The sequence below is a fragment of the Trachurus japonicus genome, chromosome 18 (assembly GCF_045865225.1).
Source record: "Trachurus japonicus isolate A0001 chromosome 18, Traja_1.0".
Lineage (NCBI taxonomy): Eukaryota > Metazoa > Chordata > Actinopteri > Carangiformes > Carangidae > Trachurus > Trachurus japonicus.
The window spans coordinates 12,970,966-12,987,603 of NC_140924.1; the positions used below are offsets into that span (position 1 = coordinate 12,970,966).

The 16,638-nt window shown below is 43.5% G+C and overlaps 1 pseudogene across 1 annotated transcript in view; it reads left to right on the forward strand.

Annotated features, from left to right (window-relative positions):
• LOC146968835 (muscle M-line assembly protein unc-89-like) overlaps positions 1-16,638 on the forward strand; it is a 118,593-nt pseudogene that overhangs the window by 10,620 nt on the left and 91,335 nt on the right. Inside the window, exons 5-6 of the transcript XR_015034224.1 lie at positions 720-1,037; positions 15,206-15,523. The product of XR_015034224.1 is annotated as a muscle M-line assembly protein unc-89-like (transcript). The remainder of the gene's footprint in view (positions 1-719; positions 1,038-15,205; positions 15,524-16,638) is intronic.

Genomic DNA, 16,638 nt, shown 5'->3' on the forward strand with positions numbered 1-16,638 from the left:
TTCACTGGATGAGTAAGAAAACTAGAAGACAACATCAAGTTCCTGCAGCTCCTTGTCAGAGGAGCCTGCAGCCCAGATGTCAGATCCTCATCCAGCTGCTGCTGCCGCCAATGAGCATGACTTTTCTTTACTTTTGTGCACAGCTCGATGAAAATAAATGCACCCGTGTCCATGGAAAAAGAGATAATAGATTATCTTTAATCTGCCTCTGTGATGGAAAGCCTGCACCGATTTCAGAGAGTTAAAATAGTGACACTGCAGGTTAACGCTGCAACACCGTCCTGTTCACCAGTAGAAAGACTTTTCAGTGTAGAGGGACTGGTGCTCACCCCAAAGGGAAACCGTCTCAGTGATAAACGCTTCCAGCAGCTTCTCCTGTTGCACTTTAACAAATACTTTAGTGACGTGGAAAAGTTCTGTAGAGCTTTAGACAAAGGTCAGGACTAAACGTCTTCATCAGTTTGACTGAGGATTATTCACCATGACAGCTTATTGCACAGGTCCATTTTGTAATGTTTGTCCTCAGTGTTTATTTTGGTGGAAGTAACTAAAAAGTAATCAGTAATTTATCACTCAAATCGTAAAGTAATATTGTAAAGAAACATATTGCTTTCAAATGCAAGTAACTATATTACATTTTGGAAGTAACTCAGGTCAGAGATTAAAACCTGCTGCTGCTGTCTGATGACATCATCATCATGTGGTTTGTTGTCTCTCAGTCCAACAGGTGAAGGTGAAGAAGGGGGCAGAGTCTGTCCAGCTGCTCTTCAAGACCACAGCTGGTCTGTCTGAAGACGTCAGAGTGGAGTGGACGGATGAAGACGACAGGAAGGTCCATGTGTATGAGAACGGTCCTAAAGAACAGGACCAGGTTTACAGAGGACGAACAGAGATGAATGAAGACCTGCTGAGGACTGGAGACCTCAGTCTGACCCTGAAACATCCCACAAGGAGAGATGATAGATACTACTACTGCAGAGTCTACAACAAGGATGGAGACTTACTGAGAAGGACAGAAGTGAATCTCGAGGTCAAAGGTCAGAGTTGTTTGTTTGTCTCTGGTTGTTTGTTTGTCTCTGGTTGTTTGTATCTGTCTCACTGTCTTCTGTCTCGTGTACAGAGAGAACTCAGGTCAAAGCAGAAACAGTCGACATGAAGAACAGAAGCAGCTCCATTGATCCAATTCCTCTGATGGCTGATCAATCAGTCTGATTGGTCTGTTGATCAATTTGTGATTATTGAAAGAATCCGACTTTGGACAAGAGAGAAGATGAAGGTAAAGGAGCTGATGGACGATGGATGAAGACAAGAGGACGCTACTGAGTCCTACTGCTCACAGTCTGTTGACTGAGTATTGATGAGTATTGATCAGACCTGATAATGTTAAAGGGGAACTATGTCCAGGGGTGCAGCACATAACTGCAGGTACGCATGTGCTACAAAAATGAGGGAATGATGCGTACCAACACGTGTCACCTGCAGCCGCTAAAAACATGAAAAATAAAAACTGCACTCTCCAGCCGTCTCACCTGCAGCTGAGCCGAGCAGTCAGAGGAGCTCTGCTGTTTCTGTCTGTTCAGCCTGGTGTTTGGCTGCACTTTGTAAAAAGAGTTAAAGATGCAAAGATCTAACTGCAATCTGAGCACCAATCGGCTGATCCAGAGCTCAGTGGATGAGGCGCTGCACAGCTGTAGCAGCTTGCGTGTGTTTTATAATGTAAAAAAAAAAAAATCATTAATGATCATCTTCTCAGCCGCCAAAACAGGATTGGGTTGTCACAGACCTTTTTTTTTTCATTCATTCATTCATGAATAAAAAAACAAGAGTCACATAATAAGAAAAAGTTTCTTTTTTCTTTTTTTAAAGGCCAGATGATAAAAATTAGTTTTAAGAAGTGATTTAAAAGAGGATACTTAGTTTGCCTGCTTGACGTCTTCAGGCAGAGCATTTCACAGCTGAGGGGCCCGGGCAGCAAAGGCCCCGTCCTCTTCAGTGACCAGGAGGGTTTTAGGTCTAAAAGCTGGAAGACATCGGGCTCATAAGATTTTAGCATGTCACAGATGTAAGCAGGAGCCTCAGGCCTTAAAAACCAGCAGTAAAATCTTAAAATCAATTCTAAAACTTATGGTGTGAGTACCAAACTCTATCTCCTGGTATTCATCTGAGTAGCTCACTAAAAAGTTATGTGTAACCCTGACTATGTCAGTGCAGTCGCTTTTCCGCTGTTTTGCTAACCCTCCTCCTGGCCATGTGCATTTGTTTTCAATGAAGCCGGTGAGAAATCAATGCATGGAGCAGTGGATAACGTTACTTATCTTAAAGGAGCTTGAGGCAAGATCGAGGAATAAAACTCACTAGCGATACAACGGCCGTAGCTGCCGTCAGGGTAACTGCAGCCATCAGCCAAGCTGGTGCGGGAGCGCGCGTCAACTCTCCACAGCTGCAGCTGATGCTGTGACAGTGACACTGTGGCTGAATTGGAAACGGCACAACGTTACTATACCAGTGTTTTCCACTAATCAGCCGCCACAGTTTCGTTTGTGTCCACCACAGCAGTCTCTCACAGAAAAAAAGAACAGCTTTCACTATCCCTCATCTCTGCCAGTCAGCCCCTCTACCTGCTGTCTCACGACACAGACACAGACACACACACACGCACGCACACACGTAGGCTACACACACCGCGCCTGGCTGTTAATAAACAGTAAATGCGCCATGCCGCGCTCATTGTACAGTGCTCAATTTACCGCAACACCGGGAGGTTGACCGGCCAGGCATCAGGTCAGCCACCGGCCGCCGCCGCCGCCTCTGTGAGCCGCTGGTGCCGCTCGGCTGCTCTAGTGGCTCTGCACTCCTCCGAACACGTCGGAGAATTTCCTTACAGGCGTTGTTTGGATAAACTGACCACGGATGAATCAATCGGCTCATTGTAAAACTATTTATTTATTTATTGAAGTAGCCTAAATATGGTGATTTTTGTACGTACAGAGCCCCAAGGCTGCGCTGCTCACACACACCTGAAGCTTCACTTTTCATTCAAATGAACTAATCCGACTGCCACAGTGCCACTGTTAGATTTCATCCAGCATTTATCTCCTAAAAACAATTAAACCAGCCGGCAGAAAACCTCTAAAAACCTGTGGGGAAGTTACTCGGCTGGTTTTCTTCCCTGGGAGGAGGACAGCTGCTGCCCGGCCGATGAGCTCAGCTCCCCGGCTGCAGCCTCTGTGACGAGCCGCTGCTGCTGCTGCGTCTGTGTGGCTCTGCACTCCTCCGAAAAATGTCGAAGCAAATCTAGTACTTACAGACGTTATTTGGATAAACTGACAACAGATTGGTAATCTAAACCGTCACTTTCTCGCATGAAAAAATATTAAAATGTAAGAAAGTGACGTTATTTCTCTACTCGCTGCTCACATGACTGTTCAGGCTGCAAGACATCCGCCGACCGCTGGGCGCAAGCGGAGGAAAGCCGAACTGTCGAGGACGCGCATGCAGCGTGTAGTGGGAACTTTCAAAAACTGAGTACTCGCAAACAAGATGAACGTCTTGCCAGTTTATTCACTTGCAAGTGGGCGTTCCCAAACAGCAACAGTTAAGTCACCAGTTGGAAAGATGCGCACTGTCTCTGACACAGAACTTGCTTATATACACATCACATCACTTCAACACCTGTCAGTACATACGTCACTTCCTAACAGCTGTTCCCTCTAGATGGTCTGGCACCGTGCTGAGTGTAACAAAAACAGCCACGGGGGGTCGTAAAGTGTCACAACACTAAACATACATTTCAAGGTTTTACCATACATAGACTTGAACCCTTGTAACAGCTTTACATAGAATGTACAGAGAAAAGCTAAAATAGAATACAGACCATATAAGGAAAAACCTCCAAGAGTGTATTTTCCCAATACAAGCGTCATTTGACGTCACATCCGCGGACAGCGCGGGAAATTCGGACCCAGAATTGCAGCGCATTATGCAGCACACAGCCTGTTCAAGACAACGGAGAGATACGCGAGTGGGCTCATTCTTTTTGGTTTTGAACGCTTCATCGCCCATTAGCAGTAAAAAAACTTAAAACGCATGTGAATTTCTTGCCTCATGAACCTTTAATGATGAGACGAGACGAGAGGGTGGACCTTGACCTCACAGTCACAGGTGGATGTTTCCTCCTTTTATTGTTTCCAGAAACCAAATCATGGTCAATGTAATTTTGCTTTTTGCAACAAATTTTCAAAATAAAAGTCTTTAATGCCAAGGTGAAATCATACCTACAGAGTGATGTCACTTCATCTAAAACCCCTTAACACCCACTGATTAATGCTGGACCTGTAGGTTTCATACCACTGTCATTTATGTGTTCTCCCTTTAGTCCTGTCATAATTACTACGACCACTAGATGGCGCCTGTCAACAAAGCTCAGCTATGGGTCATAATAACCTGCTGCACAGACGGACTAAAGGCTTCTTTTTTTTCTTTTCTTTTACATGGCACTCCTGTGGTGTCACCCTATTTTTCTAGGGCTATTTTAATTTGTCATTTGAATTAATGAATTATATTTTTCTATTCTTATCGGATTGTATCATAGGCTACTGGATTCACTGTGGTTCACCAGACAATAAACATAGTGAACATTTGAATCTGGGAGGGGAGGTGTCGGAGAGAGAGAGAGAGAGAGAGAGAGAGAGAGAGAGGCGTGACATTGCGCTGTCTGCTCTTAAAGTCGGGAGGAATGAACGTGTCTCAGTCTCCGGTGAAACGTGAACGGAGGAGAGGCGATGCTCCTGCTCCAGATGTCCTGTGCTCCCTCTTCCTCTCCTCCATCATCCTCTTCTTCTTCTTCCACTCTCCTGAGCTCCGTCTTTGCGCTTCCTAGGCCTTACAGGGACTGACACGCTCACATCCAGATCGGGGGGCGACGGGGGGAGAGACAGAGAAAGAAAGAGAAAGAGGGAGAGAGAGGGGAGGAATTACACGCAGACCCGAGCCGGTCCCGGACCTCCATTGGCAAACATCAGCGGGTACGGGGCCTGTTTATGTGAATGATCCGTGGGTAGCGGCTCCGTCCTACAGGGAGCAGCCGGCAGGCCCTGCTGTCTGCTGGGCTGGTCCTGTAGGGAGGAGGAGGAGGAGGAGGAGGAGGAGGAGGAGGAGGAGGAGGAGGAGGTGAAAGTCACTTTTTAATGATGAGTGGATGGATTGTGTTGCTTTGTTATCCGCTGAATTCATGATGTGAGCCGGTTGGTAAGTGATGTGCACTGATTCTGCGCTTACCTCCCCCTTTTTTTTTATTGTTTACCTCCATGTCACTGCTGTGTGTTTGTGCGTAAAGAGGGTGTGTGCGCGCCGTGATACCTTCCCGTACATGCAGTGTGTGTGTTGACTGCGTGTTGTGTAGCTACAACCCCATCCTGCAGACACTGGTGTTTATTTACAGGAAAACAGGAAGAAATCATAGGCCACATATGGAGTGGATGCTGATTCCTCCTCCTCTACATCCTCCTCCTTCTCTTCCTCCCTTGTTATTTAATGTGAAACCTGTTTACGGCCAAATCCGATCACGTTACTACATCATCACCACCATCATCATCATGTCTTAACAGAGAAAGAGGAGGAGGAGGAGGAGGAGGAGGAGGAGGAGGGAATACGTGTCCATCCACACAGCATGGCAGCGTGGAAAACGCAATCCGCTACAATCCGCACAGACAGAGCAGGAAGAATAAGAGGCCATGTTTGAACAGATGTGAAGCATTTCTGGCGCATTAAGATCCTCATGGTCACGTCTCCAAAAGCTTCTAGATGATCCAGGAGGAGTAGCCTATGAGGAGTCCGTGTTGTGGTGTTGGTGTTGTTTATGATCCACACTGTACTGTATTGTAGCCTACTGTTGTTTGCTGAGTAATGAATCATATCTGTAGCTTGTTGGGAAATGACTTGATGGGCTACTGCGGCCCCCAAACTCATAGAAACCTTTGGTGCATGCATGGTGATAGTGGTGATGTGTGTTGTTGATCATCGTGGTCACTGGCGGTCGCAGATGTGTGGAGCCAACATCTGTAAAACTAGATGACTGATGTTTCCCACCTCCACAATAATGAATATGTGCTGATGATGACGCGGAATATTGAACTTACAGTTTTCATCGTCAGCATTTGGAGGGGGCACTTTATCCTTCTGTTTTGCTGGTGTCAGAAACTTAAACAATGATCCTGAGGAGAGATAAGAGAGTGATTTTTAAAATGTTCTCTTTGGGCATAGCTTTCATCATTCATTGATTTCATAGCACCCATAGCTCGTGAACGCTTACACTTTCATATTAATATGATACTGAATACTAATTTCAATACTGTAACATACTAAACCAGCTTATTTACTTCACCCTGCTAGTTAGCGAGTAAATAGTGTTGCTACCTGCTGCCAAAGAAGCCAGTGATAAACGTTAAGATAACCTTGCATTTTTTTGTAACTTAACAACCGTAACCGAGTCCAGTAGCCCTACCAGAGCCACACACACCGAGTTGGTCAGTCAGACAATCAATCAGATCAGGTCAGTCAGTCCGACTCGCTAGCTAACTAACCAAAAACGTGAAGTAATTAACTTAACATTTGTTAGTCTAACGCAGTGGTCACCACTAATCTAACTAATGTTAGCCGCCATTCAAATGTCTCCCCATTAGTTAGACTAACAGCATTTATTCAATAAAAGCAGTTATTTACTGTTCATGTTATACTTAATCATCATTATCTGCTCCACTTACCACTGCTTTTCTTTCTTTTTTCTTCAGCCTCTTTCCTCTCTTCTCTTTGCGCTCCCAGACGGTTGCTCCTCCTCATTGTCCTTCAGCTTCATTTGAAACTTCCATAATGATAACTGGAAGGTTTACTACTGAGATGTCATTGCAAATCGCCCGTTGTTGTTTACTGGGTAGGGGGATGTGGTCATTGTGGGTACCACATTTTAAGACATTTTGAGTGGCGTGTGTTTATGTGCTGTGAGATGGTATATAAATTGATCCAATTTGAGGCCCCCTCGGGAGGTTGGTTATTGTTTCTAACCTGTGTTTATTTTTTTCTTTCAGGATAGTTTGCTGCTGTTTTGCCTTTTAGAGTAAATTTGTTGTTGCCTCCAAGAGCATATATAGTGCTGAGTGCATAGGCGGCCTTACCTATGTTTCAACCGTTTCAATTGAAACGGGCCCCAGCCACCAGGGGGGCCCCCAGCTGCCAGCCACCAAGTAAAAGACAGTACAATAATTCATAGGTTTCACCTTATCATACACACACACACAGGCCTACATCCACCACACACACAAACAGCTCTGTCCACCGTGCGGTCACACACTCGACCCCTGATCCGCTCTACAACCACTGATGCGCGTGTCATGCCACACCGCGACTGTAGCCTACTAGTCGCTCCTAATTAATAATACGGCAGGAAATATCAATAACAACGTAGGCTTACCTTTGAAAACGGCCCGCAAACTATCAATAGACCCTCGTTTTCCTTCTCCCAGTATTATTCCTTTTCTCTTAGTGTTTGTTTTTCCTGCTTTCCTCCTGACGTGCGCCCAGTTGCGTAACCTGATGATTGACGTCTGTCAATCACTTTCCTCCTCTTTTCTTTTTTTCCTCGGGTTAAAATGCCTCCAAACAGGCGATCTATGAGTACGTCCTAACTTAACAGAGAAATAAAACACAGCGAGAACAACTAAAATGTGATATTATTGGCAGCTTATTTACAGATTGTAATAATGGAGGAGACAGCTGTCTGTCTGCTGCTCCAGCAGCGCAGCACCGACAGGATCAGCGCCTGTAGACGTCTGTCTGTCCGCATGTCTCGTCCTTTCCTTGTCCGTGGTGCTGAAATAACGCGGAGCACTTTGCCCTCATTAGTGTGACTGCTGAAGCAGTCACACTATTGTTCTTCTGTTTGGCCATTTTCTTCCGCCTTTTTACGGTCTTCTTCTAGTCCTTCATACTTTGTGCTATTTCAACAATTCATATATCAAAACGTGCAGCTTCTTTTGAACTTTATCGGCATTACTTTTCTCTTTTTAACTATTTATACTTTTTCAAATATTTAACTTTTTCTGATTTTTTTCAGCTTTATAATGTGTGTGTATTGCGTCTAACGAGCAGAGCCAGAGTGGTGTCAGAGTGGAGAGAGGCAAAAAAACATTCTAGAGTTTTTCTGGCTAAACTGTCAGCACGGCCACAAATTAAACTCTAGACAAATTATTTTCTCCAGTTTTGTAGCCACACTTGTCTTCTGGCTAAAATTCTGGTCAAAAATGCAAAGAGACTTAGATAATAATTTTAAATATTTTTTAAATGCAGCCAGGGAGCTCTCTGCTCTCATTAAGCTCAATGCATTTTTTTCACATCAGCAGGAGAAGGAGCTCAACTTTGTAACTTGCTGTTAAGTGCTTTTTAATTCATTTGAATTCACCAAAAAATAGTCACAGGTCACAAAAAAGTCCTCTTCTCACTTGGTGTGGCTAATTTATATTAATTTATTTTTGTTTTAAGCATCATTGAAAAATCTCACATTCATCAAAGTCTCAACCTCTCTTCTTGATAACTCCTCTGTAGTGTAGGGGTTAGGGTAACTGCCTGCCAACCCTAAGGTCACTGGTTCGAATCCAAGGGAAGAATTCTTGTTATGTTATGTTGAATTCTGCTCTCCTCCCCCGCCTTCAATTGGTTACAGGTGTTTGTTATCTCCTTGATTACTCGTACCAGTTTGCAGCACATCATCACATTACAATGAATGACAACAGTCTTGAAAGCAGTGTGCTCTCTGTAGCCGAGTGGCAGAGTAAAGGTTTAGTGATCATATGGTCACGGGTTCGATTCCTGCCTCAGTCATTGCACATCATTGCTTGACTTTTGATTCCAATTATTCAGCTGTCATTGGACAGTCTTTGATTCCTCATAGTATAAAGCTCATTGTAACTCAGGTTCTCTGTGGCCATATGGTTAGTGTGTTAGGTGTTGTGCTATTTCAACAATTCATATATCAAAACGTGCAGCTTTTTTTGAACTTTATCGGCGTTACTTTTCTCTTTTTAACTATTTATACTTTTTAAAATATTTAACTTTTTCTGCAAATTAAACTCTAGACAAATTATTTTCTCCAGTTTTGTAGCCACACTTGTCTTCTGGCTAAAATTCTGGTCAAAAATGCAAAGAGACTTAGATAATAATTTTAAATATTTTTTAAATGTAGCCAGGGAGCTCTCTGCTCTCATTCAGCCCAATGCTGAGAATTCTCCACAACTCTGTCTGAAACATGCTTGTGTCTGTGCTCTCTGTGGCGAAGTGGCAGAGTAAAGGTTTATTGATCATGAGGTCATGGGTTCGATTCCTTACTTTTTTTTTTAAGCAGAAGCCAGTGATCCTCTTATCAAAGGTTTTCTTTACCCCTCACATACTGTCTCTGTCTGTAGCCTAGTGGTTAGCTTGCTGGTCTGGAGACCTGAAGGTTGCTGGTTCAATTCTTGCCTCAACAACAATTATAGTGAATTATTTTCCCAGTTGTCCTCTGTTGACTTCTGATAACTTGCTTCATGTTGAAACTGCTGCTCTCAGCCTGAAATTCACAGAAATTTTCATTCTAAGTCATTCAAGCTTGACTCTCAAGCTTTCTTGATGTTGACAGTGTGCAGATCATTAACAGACAACAGTCTCTGCAACTGTGTGTGCACCGTGGCCTAGAGGCAGAGTGGAAGTCTAATGACCATGAGGTTGTGGGTTCGATTCCGACCTTGGTCAAACATTTGTATGGTGATCACTGCTTGCACTATTTGCTAATTCTGCAACAGCGTTCAGTTGCTATCAGCAGTCACACCATTTCCATTCTTGGAAATGCTTTTTCTAGTTACTTTTGTTGCCAATTTAAATTCAGAATATTGTTAAAGCCTGTAGTTTGTCTGAAAATGTAGGCTGCATAATGATTTTGCTTTTTGATGAAAACCAACTTCAGTCCTCGTTTTTTCTGCGAAGTCCTGGTTTCTTGCCCTGATAGTGATTTTAACACTTAATGTGTTGTGCGTACCTGGGATGCATGGATAGTGCGTTACTGCGTCCTTTCAGGGTTTAAAGCATCAGCGACACGTGGGCACATAGCTGGAAAATAATTTTACGTTTAACAGGGTAGGGCCTCATATGAAATATTGAAACGGGCCCCCAGATGTCTAAGGCCGCCACTGGCTGAGTGTTGTGTATAATAAAGCAGATAAATTAATGTTTTACCTTTTTTTTATCTTATGTAAACAGTGTGTACTTGTAAGACAAACAACTGTCTTTGTAATATTAGAGTGCCTTATGCTCTTTTTTTTTGGATAGTGCTGCTGAGGTGTTAGCTTGCTGTGCTTGTGTGAAGGTCTCTGCTGGTGAAGGGAAGCATGTGGTGAATAAGGATTAGTGGACACTAGCCCTCCATGTAGCTACAGCCTGCTTTATGAATCTTGTCATAACTGTTTTTTATATTAATAATACCATCTCTTTTTCTTTTTACCCCATGGCACAGAACCACCATCAGACAGTTGCTGCGTTTGGGTTTCCACCTTTTAAGCATTTTAATTTACTTTACTACAATAACATCTCTATCTAGTAAGGGAACATCTCTCTACATTTAGTAAATGGTGCATAACTGTATATCTTTATGTATTTTAAAATAGTAAATTGACTAACCAATAAAGTATAATTGAACTGGAAACTTTGCCTCGTATTTGTATTTATTTTGTTTCACTTGTATTTTGTATTTTCGTTTCACTTGTATTACTTATCTTACTTTGGTAATGTATGTAGCAGGCAAAGGCATTTATGTGTATTTTGAATATAAAAAGTATGTATATATGGGGATTGGGGGAATGGGGATTATTTGTGTGTTTATGTGAGTGTTTGTTGTCTGGCCTACCGCACCAACCAGTACAGTGGGAGAGGAATGTGTTCGATGGCCACGACATCTTCTCGTGATTCTGTCTTTATTTTTAGCTCCAGGTGGGAAGGCTCGCCATCAGCATCACTGAACATTCAAATCCCAGGGACCAGGACAAGAACATAAAAACAAGAAGGGAACAAAAAAAAACATATCTGTGTCAGAAGAATAGCATCACAAATCTACCTGTTCTATTAACATTATTATGAACTGCATTGAACATGAACTGAACAAATAATAGTTAATATGCTATATCCTCTGTCTTATGCACGGAAGTTTCAACAATATAGCCTAACAGGTAATGTAATATTACATGAGTTAAAATTGTAAGAAATGTTTCCACACAATGACTACTTAATACTCATTACCTCAGTTTCCACCATATGCGAAGTAAAGATTTTTTCAACATATAGCCTGAAGAGCCCAATATTGCCCGACATTATCTAAAACATAAACACAGTGTTTAAATAAATGAATTAACTTCTCCCTGGCAGCACAGCAGAGAAACACACACACACCAAAGACCACGTGGAAGCTAACAGTTGCTAGCTGAAGCTATTAGCAGCAGGATAGCAGTTGCTAACAAATCTTTTCTACATGGCATTTTACTGCTATCTGGACAAACTCCGAGCGGAAATCAACGAAACATTGTTTAGACCATATCTTATCAGGTTTTGGTGACTTTTCAACCGTTTACCGTCTCTGTTGAAGTTTTCTCCGAGGTCTCTCCTCACTGACCGGAAGAGGCTCACACACGCTCCGCGGTGGCATGGCAACAGGAAGGCGGGACTTACTATCGCCAGATCGCCTCTGATTGGTCAGAGCAGACCTGCTGTTCTGCTCCTAAAGAACCAATGGGACATCAAACATAGGCTACAGTTCAGTGTCATTAAAGGGTTAGTTCGGGTCTTTTGATATGAATCTATATGGCATCCCCATCACCAGTTACGTGCTGTGACAGTGACTTTCCCCGGACTGCGTCCCGTGAGTGGAGTTCCGGCCTGGTTTCGGTGCTGACGAATGTAGTCCGGCTAGTTGGCTGGGGTCACGAAAATAAAGCGTTTTTCTTCTCAAAACAATATGCGTTCAAAAGAGTGATATATTTGCATCACAAAACCGTTGTCCATGAAAAAGTCTGACCTCGCAATCGCTTGGCGCTATTTTCTCTCCCTCCGTATCACTGCGCGCTGCCGCCTGTAGACGGCTGTGCGCATTTCCATCAGCTGTTTCACTGAGTTTACTGCTCGGATAGTTCACATAAACATATCTGATTATGACACAAGTGATGAAGCCAATTGTTTTAGCACAGAGCCAAAGGGAGAGCTTTATGAACCTGATGTGATGCTGAACTTTGTCAGATGGAGTTAGAGCCATAGACTGTTAGGTAGGCCTATATAAAAGAGGTGGGTGATCGTTGCAGCGCAGTTCATGGTGGAAGATCAGACCGACAAACATACACAGACAGACAGCGTGCATCACCTGCACCGGACGGTGCTGCTGAAAAAAAAAGAAAAAAAAAAAAGAACGGCGCTCCAGCCAGCTGACGTGCAGCTCACCTGCAGCGGTCAGAGGAGCCTCAGTTCTCTCTCTTTAGCCTGGTGTTTGGCTGCACTTTGTTTAAAAAAGTCCAACATGTGAAGATCTAACTACTATCTGAACACCGGTCAGCTTAGCCAGAGCAGTGGACGTGGCTGGTGTGGAGGCTCGCTATTTTATAACGGCAAGAAAAAACTAATCGTCCTGATTGTCTGATAGTCTGTGTACATTTGTCGGGCTGATCTTCCATCACGGACTGCGCTGCATTACTGATCATCACCCGGTCACCCTGTCTGTCACAGCTGCAGTTGTGGTCTAACTTCACTTCCCTGTCCCTCCTCTCTCTCTCTGTCTGCTCGTTTTAACTCCATCTGACGAGGTTCAGCATCACATCAGGTTCATAAAGCTCTCCCTTTGGCTCTGTGCTAAAACAAGGGATGGCTTCATCACTTGTGTCATAATCAGATATGTTTATGTGAACTATCCGAGCAGTAAACTCAGTGAAACAGCTGATGGAAACGCGCACAGCCGTCTACAGGCGGCAGCGCGCAGTGATACGGAGGGAGAGAAAATAGCGCCAAGCGATTGCGAGGTCAGACTTTTTCGTGGACAACGGTTTTGTGATGTAAATATATCACTCTTTTGAACGCATATTGTTTTGAGAAGAAAAACGCTTTATTTTCGTGACCCCAGCCAACTAGCCGGACTACCTTCGTCAGCACCGAAACCAGGCCGGAACTCCACTCACGGGACGCAGTCCGGGGAAAGTCACTGTCACAGCACGTAACTGGTGATGGGGATGCTATATAGATTCATATCAAAAGACCCGAACTAACCCTTTAATGATTCTCTGTTGATGAGGAAAATCACTCGGCTCTATCACTACAGTTCACTCTGTCGTTTTATATGTGAGACACTTAAAATATGTGGGTTAATTACTTCCTGAGAGTCACCACTCTTTTCCTGTTGCTACGACCACTAGACGGCGCCTATCAACAAACCACATCTATTGTGACGGCTCTTTGTTTGTATGATCTATCAATCATGGTGTATCAATATTATATATTTTTTCTTTTGTCATCGTTGGATTGTATCGTACTTGATTCACTGATGTTTACCAGAAAATGAACATAGCATCCATATAAGGCCCAAATAAGTATGACTCAGACCCTGGAACCAGTTCTTGAAGCTGTTCTCAGATTGTGCCACATTTACACAAACACATTTCATACAGTTCTCAGGTCAGACTTTATTACTCCTGTTGCTCCCTTTTGTGATTAATTGACTTCTCTCTCAAAGCTCTGTGCATGGGTTGCTTTTTTAAACTTTTGTAACATTGCTTCAGACACCTTCATCAGGTTTAGTTCAAGTCTCTGTCAAACACAACCACACACACAACACACAGGTTGCTTCATGTGATTACAGTCACACACACACACACATGGGTAACTCAACATGATTACAGCTCTCAATATCAGTGCTTATAGAAAGATGATCATGTGTCTGTCTGATCAGCTCTGTCTTGACCTTAAGTCGGTCGTGGGTTTGATTCCCATGTTGACAGAGATGGCAAAACCGGCCGTAGCTCCAGTGGCCCTATCAAAATTTCCCAGAGGAAATTATCTAGTTTCTTGTCATGTTTTGTTCTTGTCTCCTCTCCATTTGCCTATGTGAAGTCTTGTTTGTATTGTACTGTTTGTTAATCACCATGTTGCACCCCTGTACTATTTGATTGTATGTCTTCACACTATATTGCACTAATAAAATAAAATAAAAGACCTTTCTGCCCTCATTTTCAGAGGAGGAGGATCCAAGGGAAAGGCAAGGTCAAAGAAAACACAGCGGTGATCACTAACATACACATCCTCTACACACACAGGTCAGAGGTCAAAGGTCAGAGCTGTAGATCCAGGTTGTTTATGTTCATCTCATCCACAGAGTAGTACTCTACAAATGTCGAAGGCTTCGTTTTGTGTGGTTTCCTGGTTCTGCTGGTTCTACTGGTTGTTCCTCTTGGCGTCGCCTGGTGCCTTAAATTTCATAAAAGGCTATTCATGAAAAGAGGAAAGAATCTGCTGAATTTACATTTAACTGTGACTGACTGTCAGGAATGAGCAATGTTGTTCATTGTCTGTCTGCTGTGTCTCCTGTTCTCAGTGAGGACTTCCTGTCCAACTGTCTCTGTTGTGATGTCCTCTGTCCTCTGTGTCCATCTGTCCCTCTGATCAAACCAACCACTGCTCCTGATCAATACTGATCAATAGTCAGTGTGAAAACACCAACTGATCCTTTAACATTTCATCAGCAGCACCGTCCCAGACTTTTACTTTGACAGGATCAACTTTATTGATCCAAAGCAGTGTTGACAGATTCACAGACTGAGACACTTTGATGTGATGGACGTTTGTGTGTCAGTGTTTTGTTCTGAGGTTGGACATGAGTGTGAGACTCTGAGAACGGACACAGGAGAAGTCTTCTTCTCTTCAGTGGACAGTTTTCATCCACATGTCAACGTGACAGAGAAATGACTGAAAGGAGACAAAACTAAACTCTGACCATGTCCAACACCTTCAACACCTGGTTTGACTTCCTCCGTGTGTCCACTGCCCCTCTGGTCTGGTTCTGTCCTTCAAGTTCCTCTACATCTCTGTGATCCTTCAGTAAAGAGATTAAAACCTGCTGCTGCTGTCTGATGACATCATCATGTGGTTTGTTGTCTCTCAGTCCAACAGGTGGAGGTGGAGAAGGGGGCGGAGTCTGTCCAGCTGCCCTTCAAGACCACAGCTGACCTGTCTGAAGGAGTCAGAGTGGAGTGGACAGACAGACACAACACAAATGTCCATGTGTTTGGGAAAGTTTTTAAAACAAAGGGCTGGGATTACATAGGCCGAACAGAGATGAATGAAGACCTGCTGAGGACTGGAGACCTCAGTCTGACCCTGGAACGTCCCAAAGTGAAAGACACAGGAGGATACAGATGCAGAGTCTACAACAAGGATGGAGACTTACTGAGAGAGAAAGCAGTGTTTCTCTGGGTCAAAGGTCAGAGTTGTTTGTTTGTCCCTGGTTGTTTGTTTGTTCCTGGTTGTTTGTCTCTGTCTCACTGTCTTCTGTCTCGTCTACAGGGACATGGTGAAATATCGTAGAAAAAATACTTCTTCATCCGTTCTCAGTCTCCAGCTCCTGCTCATGGATCACACCTGTCTGCACAGGTGAAGCTGAGAGAGAGAGAGAGAAGAGGATGATTCTCCCTTTTATTGTTTACATACATTGAATTATAGTCAATAAAATTTTGCTTTTTTTTATGACGAATTTTCAAAATAAAAGTCTTTAATGTCAAGATGAAAACAGTCCTGCAAAGTGATGTCACTTCCACTAATGAATGCTGGGCCTCTCGGGTCCTGGACGGGCCAGTGGGTGTTAAAATAACCAATATAATGTAAAATAAATGATTTCCAGGTTCTGACTGCTGCTTTCATAAAGGAGTCACATGCTACTCTCCTTCCTGTGTTGTGTTGACCTGCTTCCACCTCGGCCTCCTTCACCATGTCACCACTATTTTCCCTTTATATTAGTCCTGTCATAATTACTACGACCACTAGATGGCGCCTAAAGCTCACGTGGAACTGAACTGCTTCATTACAGTAACAGAGACAATCAGGGGTCTCATTTATAATCGTTGCGTACGCACAAAACGGGGCTGAAAGTGGCGTACGTGACTTTTCACGCCAAGGTTGTGATCTATAAAAAACAAACTTGACGGGAGAATGTGCGCAGCTCTAAGCAAACTCTGAGCCATGCGTACGCATGGTTTGGAGGAAAAGGGGAATTGGCGACACAGACGGTGTGGTGGTGAACTGAAGTCAGACTTAGGAAATGATGATTGAGAAGAACGATGATGTTTTTATTATCGGCCATCACACATTTAGTTTCAACCCGTATGCGTTAGATCCATGTTGCCACGGTGATTTAATTCAACAGCGCCCTTATTTTGCATCGGACTGGTGTTTCAGAAACATCTTCTTTGAATCTAACTTAAAATTCAAAATCAAGATTCCTTCTCTATATTTAATCACCACCGTCTCTCCGTCATATTGTCCACTCCCAGAGCGCAGGAGGGGGAGAGGACGGCGCGGCTGCATGGAATAAATACATGG